Here is an 11,945-nt window from a genome sequence, read left to right as displayed (position 1 = left end):
ACACACACACACACACACACACACACACACACACACACACACACACACGTCAGGAGGGCTTTCAGAAAACAGATGACTGTAGACTTGAGTCAATATCATACCTGTGAGAGAGGGCAGATGGGAACAGAGTTTGTGTTGTCCCAAGTGGGTGAAGATGTGAGGTCAAATGAAGGCACTCACTTTCCTGTAAGAACTGTACAAATTCTCTTTAAGCCAAATCTTCACCTGTTAGCCAGTAACTTCCACATTGAGAATAAGATGGTGCAGGTGGGGCAGCAGGTGAGGCTTACAAGAAACTTTGACGATAGCGACACAAATTTCCCCTAACCTCTCAACACTGATGGTCTGGAGGGTTAGTAACCACCTTGGTTACTAAATGACTGAATCTACACACACACACACACACACACACACACACACACACACACACACACACTTTCCTTTTCATTCTTCCCATCGTATTTTCTTTATAAAGCCCAGGCTATATAGCCCAGGCTATCCTGAACTCATTATATAGCTGAGAATGACCTGGAGCCCTCGATCCACTTCCCCAATCCTCAGAATGATGAGACTACTTATGTATACCACCATGTCTGGTTTATGCAGAGCTGAGAATCAAACCTGAGGCTTTGTGCATGCTAGGTAAGCTAGCAGCTGAGCCACACTCCCAGCTCCCATATCTCTGTTTTTGAGCGAGTTTCCCTCGTCCACAGTCTTACAACATGAAGCCAATCATTGCAGGTATTGGAGTTACAGGGACACTTGTTACAATGCAGGTTCCCAAGCTCTGACCTGAAGAAGGGAGGATACCACTCAGGAACCTTTGAAGCCCTCCCTCTCCCCACGCCCACTCTGCTATTCTGTGGAAGATAGTATCGGCTACTATTGTGGCTGCCCCAATGGCAGGGTGTGCCTCACCTGTACCAAGCCTCACCATTACCTATTACTGGCTACAGGGCCTAGGACCTCAGCCAGGCCTTGGAGCCTTCTGCTTGTTGGCAAGGCCAATTGGCAATGTCAGGGGCCCGCCTTCTGCCCTCCAGGCACCGAGATCACTAGTATGTGTGTGTAGTTTTTCCAGTCAAGCCCCTCCCCCTTTATGGCAACATTTGCCTGCCACTACACTGGCCTTCTACCCCTTTCTAGGCCCAACTATAGCCTCCTTGGCTGCATTGATGGTGTCTGTTCTCCATTGCTGGTATTTTGCAGCCTTCCGGGAGGTGGGGGTCCCCATGAAAATAGTAGCCTTCTATTCCTTACTATTCCTACTCAGAGTGGTCTAGGTGCTTCTCTGTGAATGTACCTGAGGAACTGGCAACTTATCTAAATTTATGGCTCACCCCTTGAAGAACTACTCCCTTCTTTCTATGCCCTAAAGGCTTGGAACACACTTCTGTGAGTTCAGATCCAATTTAATGACTTGCCCCACCTCTCCACCCTGCCTAAGTTATAAGCTCTATGACGCCGAGGTCTGTGTCTTACTCATATTAGCATCCCTAGCAACCAGTGTGGGACCTGGCGATACCAGCATAAACACTGATGGAGGGCCTACTGTTTGGCAGGCAGCACGCTGGAGCAGTATGCCACGTTTATGCAATAAGTATCATGTCATGTCATCCTCACAAGAGCTCTACACAAGCACACTATTATCAGTTCTATCTGAATAAAGGAGGCCAGAGAAGGAAGGCGCAGGGCTTAGGGAACTTGACCGAAATGACACAGTAAGTCATCAGGAAAAGCTAGGAATCCAGGCAGGCAGATTTCCAAGACTGTAGGTTTGCTGAGTAAATAAAACAAATATAGACCAGTGAATGGTTAGCAACAACTATAGAAGTACAGCAAGCAAGAGCATTTAGTATAGATTGTGATCTGGGTGCTGGGGAAACTGAGGGCTTGATTACTGAGTGGAGTGAGAAGCAGTCAACAGTGCTGCTGGTGTAAGTTCCAGAGTAGAAGAGGTAGTCTTGGTTAAAAACAAAAGTCTGCCGCCCACTGCCTGGGTGAGCCGGGTGGGTCCTTTACCCTCTTTCTTGCTTGGTTTTCTCACCTCCCTAAGTAGAGATGATGACAATAGAATTGATCATGTTGTTCTACTGTCTGGATTAAACAGGAGGCTCATGGAACAGTTCCCTGTGTGGATCAGCTACTCTCTAAATGCTCTGGTGACCGGTAGAGTCACCAACCCAGGGGCTGAAAATAGTCTCAGAAATCTTGATTCTTAGTTTATTCCAGAGGAAGAAACTGGAGTATTGTTCTCATATTGACTTTCATATCTGGAATTGCTAGAATGTGATCCTGAAAAAGCAGCTTACTCAACCTCTTAGTCAGTCAACATTCTCTTTTTTCCCGATGAGGAAGGCTCAGTCCAAAGAGTCAGACCCCTCCCTTCCTCAGTGCCACTGAGAGTGGGTCTCTAGACGTCAGCTGTGCCAGCACAGGTCTGCTAGTCCCTGACCCTTATGCCCTGGGCGTTCCAGCTAGGAACACAGTCTACTTCTCTGCAATTTAAGTTCAGCAGAGACATTCCTCACTGGAGCTCAAATTCAAGGCAAGCAGGTCCATCAAGATCCAGTGCTCTCATGTGACAGGTGGGTAGAATTACAGGATTGTATTGCAGCTGGGGATTCTGGAGATCCACCCCAGAAAAAGGCACAATTCCCCCTACCAGACTGATTACAGAGCAGTGAATCAGCACTTGGGTGGGTCTTCACCCCTAGGTCTGCACACAGCAGCGCTCAGGAGATCAACACCACCCTCCCAGACATATCTGGCTTCCATATCTGTTGTTATTTTAACCCAGCCCCCAACCCCCAACTGTGATCATTAAGTACCTTTAAAATGCTGAGAACATTGCCCAAACAAACTAAGCCTCGAGTCTCTGGTCAGGCAACAGTGTTTTAATTTGTGAGCTGACTGTGACCCACCAAGCAAGTACACTGTCCTACATCCAAAGAGTTCTCACATTGACAATGGTTGAAATGCAAAATTCTCTACCAGGTTTGCTTTCACTCTTTTGTGAGTTTCCATGATAGAGGCAGATACCTTTGTTCATTTAGTGTCCTTTGCCCTCCTTTTGGATTGGTTTTGGTGCTGGTGATAAATACTGTGACCAAATGCAACTTGAGGAGGGAAGGGTTCTCAATTTTTCTTTCACATTACAGTCTATCATTGAAAGATGCCGGGGCAAGAACTCATGCAGGAGCAAATGCAGGAACCATGGAGGATCAGTGCTTTCTGGCTCATCTAGCTTCCCTTCTTAAACAGTCCAGGGCTACCTGCCTCAGGATGGTATAGTCCACAATGTGTCAGGCCCTCTCACATTAATCATCAATCAAGCAAATGCTGAACAGATATTTTGACAGGCCAATCTGATGGAGGCATAACCTCTTCCCGGTTATGTCTATGGTTGTGTCAGGTTGACAAAAACAGTGACAACCCCTCCATCATTCTAGCTTTAGATGAAAAGCATCTGAATGCAGACTATTGCTTCCGGAGGCTCAGAGCACCACATGCCTGAAATGGAATGGAAACTCAATGAATGTATTCAAGAAGTGAACAGTGTATCCATGCATTGTACATCTGAATAAGAGGGATGGATAGATTATTGAAAGTTCACTTTTCAGAATTTATTGTGGTGGCCTAATAGAGATGGGATATAAGCATACAAAAGCCATGTTTTATCTTCTCCAGAAATAAGAAAGTCTAATTTATGGTAGTAATTAAGTAAGTAAGTAAGTAAATAAATAAATAAATAAATAAGTGAGTAAGTTAACAAGCAAACAGAAAGAGTAGATACTGACAGGACAAAAAAAAAAGTGTTAACAACTTTGCCCAAAAGAGTACATTTACCTAAAATATGATTGTTTCTTTAGGTCAAAATCCTAAATATTTATTAAATGCATGGGGGCATGGCAGCATATTAATACGGTTTTTGTGAGAAACAATGACGTTTATGACAAGGTTTTCTAGCTTTTGAATTTGTTGGGGAAATAGAGCTTGGTTCAATGGTAAGGAATCACAGGGTCTGTTAAGTAACACATGTGGGGCTGGCTGTCTCCAATACGCAGACATGCCCAACACTTGGGTCAATGGGTGCTTGGCAAATCAGCTCCAAGGACACCCAAGGAAGAAATCACAGAGGAAAGGCTTATTATAGGTTGGCAGAATCAGGATGGGGAGAGACTATTTTCTCAAGTAGGCTTTGGGGAGTTAATTCAGCCAATAGTTTCCCTTAGTCCTGGTATGGAGAACAGCCCTCATCTATGAAGTCAAGACAAACTTTGTTCTTGGATATCTTTTGGGGGTTCAAATGAGGAGACACAATTGTCTCAGTGAACTCTAAATATGGCTTTGCTGACAGACCAACTGGCTTGTTTTACAGACATCTTCCCTTGTAAAAAGAACCCCACTGTGCCAGCAACCAGGGTGTTACATTTAATAATAAAACCCATGTTAAAACACTCTGTTAGCAAGCATATGTTGTAGTCATTAGACGAGATGAGCGAGATTTAGTCCAATACTGCCATTTAATAGCTCCATGAACTTTGGCAAATGACAACATGAGGTATCGCTCTATTTCCCAATCTGAACAATGGAGCACATAGGAACACCTCTATCATAGTATTGTGTCTGTGAAGATTAAGTCATGGAACTGGTAAAGTGTCATAACAAACATGCCATAAGAAGGCAGAGTTAGTAAGCTTTATCTAGAAATAAAGACAATTTTCATTACTGGCCATGTTTATTTTTTCTTCTTACCAATTATGTGTATCTCTATGTGTTGGGGTATGCGCATGTTGGGCTATGTGCATGTTGAAGTATGTGCATGTTGGTATAGAAGCCTGTAGAGATGAGAAGAGGAGTCCTTGGAGCTAAAGATATAGGCCATTATGAGGCACCTGACATGGGTGCTGGGAACCAAGCTTGGATTCCCTAAAAGAGCAGCACACTTTCTCAGCTGCTGACCTAAGACTCCATACCCCAAGGTGTATGTTTCTTATTCAAAAGATACTGCAAATAAATTATAACTGCTAAGGGACAGAATAGCAGCTGGCAAGAAGAAAAATAACTTTATTCCTCTGGAAAATGTCACAATAATGTCCTCAGAATTGGAGGGTAAAATATCATGAAGACAGTCTACATGGTGCTAAAGGAACACTGGGTAGTCAGGAACTCGGGGATCTGATTAGTGCTAATGCCTGAGCATTAATTAGCTTGGGTAACTAGGACTGGATTCTTAGGAAAGGTCAGAGGTCAACCTATTTTGAAAATGATCTTCCTCCAGTGGCATGGCATCTGGCACATGTTGTTAAGTTTTCCACACTGTTACCAGGCTGGGGGTGACGGTTCATGATCCACACTGTGAAACATAACCCAAGAAGCTCTATATCCACACCATGTGTGCTTGGACACAGGGTTGATGTGGCTGACAGAGGGAACAGGACAAAGTGTAGCTTTACTGTGGAAGTCAAAGTGACATTAATAACTGTGTTGATGACTCATTAGAGATGAGATTGAACCACAGTAAAGCTCTCAAAGTCTCATTCAGGACGTTTCTCTGAATCACCGACGCTCCATGGGGGCTTTGATTCAAGGTGGCCTCATTTAGGAAGCACAAAGCAAGGAACCAGAAGCATGACAGCGAAATCCCAGCCCGATCTGTGGGCACTAAGCAGCAAGCTACCTCCCTGTCTTAAGACTCCATTAAGAAAGGGGTGTGTGCTGCTCTCAGGGACGAGGGTTGGCAAGCAGGAAGAACAGAAGCTAGCACCTCACAGTGTGAACTTCCAGGATTTTCTCTCGTGTAAAAATATGAGAATTGGATTCACTAGTTTCTGCGGGCTTATCCATGCCTAGATTTTGGGATCAATGAGTATCTTTGGGAGGTGTGATTTAAACGGAACCTGTCTGATTCTTGGGCAAAACAAACAACTGCCACACAAGGGCTCACCTTACTCTATTGCATTCCTGAAGAGTTACCATTATGGATATAGCTCCCTGGGTTTCAAAGCCCTTTTGAATTCTTATAAGAAATATTCATTTTAATTTAAAAATGTATGTATGTGTTCTCATGCACATGAGTACACCCTCCCTGTGTGTGTGCACATTCGTGTGTGTGTGCATGTAGGTTGCACATGTGAGTTCAGTTCCCCGTGGAAACTAGAGGCATCATATCCTCATGGAGTTAAAGTTACAGGCAGTTACAAGTTCTTCAACATGGGTGCTAGGAACCAAACTCAGATCCCTGAAAGAATAGCACATGCTCTTCACTGCTGAGTCACCTCTCTCTCCTGACCTTGGCATTCTTAAGAGTGTTTTATTAAAAGGCAGACAATTCTGGAACCTCCACTTGCTCTTATCCCAGAGGCTGCTTCAAGTAGTCACTTTATTTTCTAAACAACAGAGTGGTGGTATAAGCATATGCTGTGTGATCCTATGAAACCTGAGGGGATGGGGACATGTCTTATTCACTTGCACAAATCCTGTCCCAGTCTAGATGTCAGCCAATGTGTCTAAACATTGTTTCTAAATAGAGAAACACCTCTAACCTGGTTACTATGCCCTCAAGGGCAGCTTCTGAACTTGGGTTCCAGGGGCTGAAGGCCGAAAGCCAGCTTCTGTTCTCCTGAGGACAGTCTCTAACCCTGGTGCCGCCTCCCTCTGACAGTCAGAGGACCCTGGGTTGCCACTGAGACCAGTCAGGGACCACAGCAGTGCTGCCAGACTGCAATGTAGGCAGCCCTGCTACAAGGCTGCTGCTGCACCAGTTCCAAGCTTTATGCTTTTTTTAAGCGCTTGATTTAAATGAAGAAAGAAATTGGCTTATATTTTTAGCAGCTCCTGCTACTAAAACTCATTTGACAAAAGTGCCAAAGGGACAGTTAAGTCTGACTATGATTTTTTTCCCATGGAGGAGGAGGAGGAGGGTATAATTTATCTGAAAATGGCTGGTACTTTCCTGGCCTGGGGACATAATCCTACCTTCTCCCCCCCCACCCCGACTCTTTTTTCCTAAAGATGTAGTCTTTTTCTCCCTCCCAATCAAACTTCAAACTTAAGATATTTATTGTCCTTAGCTTTAGTTTTCAAGTACTTATCTAACCCCAGGATGGAAATCTCAGCTCGGGATCTCTACCAGCTTCAACTCTACTGTGGAAGAAGAGGTACTTAACTGAGTAGATGGACTGCACCCCTCTCCCATGAAAGAGTATAGAGAGAGCACTTTGTAAGGATGTTACTGTGAATCCGATTGAAAGTCAATCTAACAGTATTATTACCATGAACTGAACCTCAAACTTAAGAGTGTGACTTCAGAGTGCCCACCCTGCTGCCCTCCACCAAATCTTTCCTTCTTTTCTTTTTTATTTTCTTTTCCTTTTCTTTTCTTCTTTTCTCTTCATTCTCATTCTCATTCTCTCTCTCTCTCTCTCTCTCTCTCTCTCTCTCTCTCTCTCTCTCTCTCTCGACAGGGTCTCACTGTAGCTCAGCCTGGCCTTGAACTTTCTGTGTATAGGAGGAAGATGACCTTGAACCCTACATCCTCCCTCCTCCACTTCTGGAGTGTTGGGATTACACAGGTATACCACAACACTGCGTTCACACAGTGCAGACATTCAGATACCTAACGTTTCTATAAATACCTGAGTATTTACCTGAGATACATTTGTGGAGAGAATTTTTTGTTGGGTTATTGTTCAAGATTTAGATATTTATCTACCAGAAGAGTCTAACAATATACATTAGTAATGGACACGGTTTATAGTAATACATAATGTGTTACATTAATTATATGTTACTTAGGAAAGTAACATATGAAGCCAACACTGTTATTGACATAAAAGGCTTCAGCTTGTAGAAGTGAGATATTGAATGGGAGTTTGGAGGGTTTAGGGGCTGGTAGGAAAATGTGTTGTGTAGGGCTGGGGGTGTTCCTCAGTGGGTAAAAAGCTCACCTAGCATTCAGGAATCCCTGGACTCATAAAACTGAGCAAGACGCTGTACATCTTAATCCTGGCACTTGGGTAGAGGAACGGGGAGGATCAGAAATTCAAGATCATCTCTGGCTATGCATTGAGCTGGAGGTTCAGCCTAGAATGCAAGAGAGGCTCTGTATGACAATGCCCACCTGTCATTGGAAGCTTTCTCCTAGAAATGCAAGTCTACAAAAGATCGTGTTTCCAGAGCACAGGCTGAAAAAAAATCTATTTTATCTGTTGTGCCTTCTACTTCTACAGGCTGTGCATGGCTAAGCTTCTGGGAGGACCACCATGTACATCTCTCAGACCATCTTCCCACTGCAGTAATATGGGGACTTACAGTCTCTGAGAAGAAAGAGGATCCCAAGGGACTGAGTCAGGTCCACCGGAAGAGGCTAGATCCTGGTTGAGCCTAGGGGTCAACCAGTTGTTTATCATAGCTGCTCAGTCAGTCGGCATCCTTAAGGACTCCTCCACAGCAGCCAGAACACTTATGCTATTGTTGTTGTACTCATCTTATCGGCAGCCAGACACAAAATCCCAGGTACTGTGGCTGACATGCACACTTCATAATGAAGTATGGCACATTTGTGTTCATTCAAAAAATAGTACTAGGTTGTTTTTGTCTTTCTTTTATTTAAGATTTGTATGATTTATTTTCCCCCTTCCCTTCTCCCACTTGCTCCGCCCCTGCTCACTCTGCTCCTCCCCCCTCCCACTTGATATGGCCCAAAGAACACTGTAGTTGTGTTCAGATACCCAAGTGAGGGCATTAGATCTCATTATGGATGGTTGTGAGCCACCATGTGGTTGCTGGCACTTGAACTCATGACCTCCTGAAGAGCAGCTGGTGCTTTTAACCGCTGAACCATTTCACCAGCCCTAGGTGTTTTTTTTTTAAATATGTATGAGCATTTGCCTGCATGTATGCATGTGCCTCACATATGTACCTGATGCTCAAAGAGGTCAGAAGAGAAGACACTGGATTCCCCAGAGCTGGAGTTTCATGCAGTTATGAGCCACCTGACATGGGTTCTGGGAATCAGAACCAAAGATTTCCCCTGCTTGCAAGTGGCCATTAGGTTGGCAGTAGCTCCCTCTCTCCTGCTGTCTTTTTACCTACCCACTGCAGGCAGCTGCCTGGAATCACAGCGGATGGAGAGGCAGAGCAGCGCTTAGCCACTGAAGCCCTCACTTTAGCCTCACCAATACAACTTAATCTGGGATTTCATGGTGCAGGTTTTCAAGGGTGAGGAATGGGTGGTACCGTGGAGTGGGAGGGAATGAACAGGGAGCTCTGAGAAGGAGGTCAAGAGGTAAAAGAGTTCAGGCTGAGACATTGGCTGGGTAGCATGTAGGGGCTGTGCAGGGGATGCTGTTAGAGGAAAGTCAAGCTCAGGAGAGGTGCAATCCCATCAGCTGTGACTCCAGGCATTTGCCTGCAGTGGATAGGTAGAGAGGCATTCGGAGAGGGAGGTTCCTGCCAACCAAATGGCCACTTGCAAGCAGGGAAAAATCTCTGGTTTGGCTACAGACATGTAGATGGTTCTAGAATGAGAGTCTAAGGTGGGGAGGGGAGCAGAGATGAGGGCAAAGCTAGACCCTGCCACAGTAATTGGTCTGTTTCCTTCCAGTATCTTCCCTAGGCAGCTGAAGGACACACGGTGCTGATAGCCCTACAGAGAACTACTATATGGGTGAACCATTCCTCTGGACCCAGCCCCTTGGAGCTGTGGGCATGGGAGAGAAGCCTTCCAGGAGGCCAGTGGCAGAAATCATCAGAGACTTGATTACAAGCCCAGAAAGGCAGTGATGAAAGAGAGGTCTTTCTTAATAGCTGCTCTAGGGATCATTTTACATTTCCCCTCCCTCTCTTCTTCCTGATTCCCATTGATTCTGATTCCCTCTCATGTTCTGAGGACCCTTGCCACCAGCAGTTGCTCTAGACTCCCCTTAACCTGTGGAAAGGTACAGAATTCATTTGCATTCATTATAGTCTTAAGGCAACCCATTTACTTTCATCTTGCAATATCCAAATGGTTACTCGTTTATTTAGCTCATTCAAGGGTTTCCAGGAGTCCTCCAAAGAAGTCATTAGGCGCCCCCATCTGCCTGACACCTAAATCCTGTAACCCTGTTTTGGTGGGGGTGGGGGTGGGGATAGGGATTTAGTGCAATGGAGAGTAAGGCCCAGCACGTAGGAATCTCCCAGGAGGAAAATGGCATTCCTCTGGCCCAACTTGGTCCAGACCTCACCTTGATAGATGCCCATTTAGATTATTTCCAGGGTGGGCGTGAGGAGCTTCCCCAGGGACTTAGAGCATGGAGTCTTTATCTCCCCTGGCATGGGCACTGTTTCTGGGGCCCTGACTTATTAGTCAGTGCCTCTCCATCTCCCTCCCTGTCTCTGTCTCCCTGTCCACATCCCATTCACCCCCTTCTTTTATGGGGAAAAATTTCTTCAACCACTCATCTGTCAGGGAGCAGAGGATAATGGGAGTAAACGCAGCTCTCTCTGGCTCTGCAGATCACACAGCACAGGTGCAGAGAGCTCTTCAAGTCCTTGGGCTCTGCACTCTTCAGTGCAACCAAGCCCAGATGGAAAACACGGTGAGGCCTTAGATGAATGACTTTGCAGAGAACGTGTGCACACTTAGTCTTGGGTCATTATACCCTTTACAATAGAGTAAAACTCTTTACACAGCATTTCTCTTACATCAGGTATCAGATATGATTGAGAGTTGATTTAAAGCACACGGGCGCATGTGTGTAGATCATACACAAATGGGACTGTTTTATATGAGAGACTTGAGTGTTAAAGGATTTGTGTTCTTGCTCAATATGACTCAGATACCAAGAAATGAGTATATGAACTTCTATGTCCCCATGGGTCCATTTTACTAGCAAAGAATTCTGATCTCCTCAGAGCCCTGAGATAATAAGGATGAAAATGGAAAGGCATCACAAATCTAAAGGTCTCTAAACATGACTCTCTCCAGAGTCATCTGATTCTAACGAAGCCCAAACAGCCCAGGACAGCACATGGAAAAATGCAGTAAGTTCTTCCATGAGCTGTTGTCATTTATGAGGCAATCAACCAAAAGAGCCGGGCCTGGACACTGAAGATGCTCGCCATGGGACTCTACTGACTACTTATTTAAAAAAAAAAGGTTTATTTTATTTAATTTTTTTTCTACATCCTGCGTATACCTATGTGTGAGAATGTGCACATGTGAATGCAATGCCCATGGAGGCCAGAAGAGGGTGTGGGATCCCCTGGAGCTGAGATACAGGTGGTTGTGAGCTGCCTGATGTAGGTACTGGAATCCAAATATGGGTTTTCAGCCAGTGTAGTATATGCTCTGAACAAATATGCCATGATTTCTCAAGCTCCTTTACTATCACTTTAGATTTCCTTCTAGTCTTTTTTTTCTTTATCCAGAAGTTGATAAAAATTTGGATTATTCTATCCATGAAGCTTTAGATCTTTATTTTTCTACTTACACTGCATCAAGAACAGTTTATTATGTCATTAAGTAATATTTGAATACATTATTCCAATGGCTGTGTATACTATATTACAGCTCTTTACTTCTTAATTGGTACAAATATATTGTCTTTCATACCTCCCCAACCACTGCCTGGCCACAAGGGCTCCCAGGCTTTTGTGCCTGTCTCAGTGGCGGAGGCAGACAGAAAGCCTTCATGACTTGATACATCCTTCCAGGCGAGTAAAGCTGTCGCCCAGACGAGTGCATCTCATCTCCATCTTTTCCCTCCTCAGAGCTCTGAAATTCACACAAGCAGACTAATTCCTCTGGAATGTTTCTTCTCTGAAAGCTGGAAGCTCCAGGGTACACAAGAAAACAGCACAAAATGTGATGGGAAACACATGGCAAGTGTCTAGTTGATTTGTAAAAAATTCAAGGTTTACTTGGGCATGAGGGACAATACCTCAGGTTTTCTCCT

The sequence above is a fragment of the Grammomys surdaster genome, unplaced genomic scaffold (genome assembly GCF_004785775.1).
Source record: "Grammomys surdaster isolate TR1022 unplaced genomic scaffold, NIH_TR_1.0 206, whole genome shotgun sequence".
Lineage (NCBI taxonomy): Eukaryota > Metazoa > Chordata > Mammalia > Rodentia > Muridae > Grammomys > Grammomys surdaster.
The sequence above is the reverse complement of the archived record's forward strand: the minus strand, read 5'-3'. Positions refer to the sequence as shown.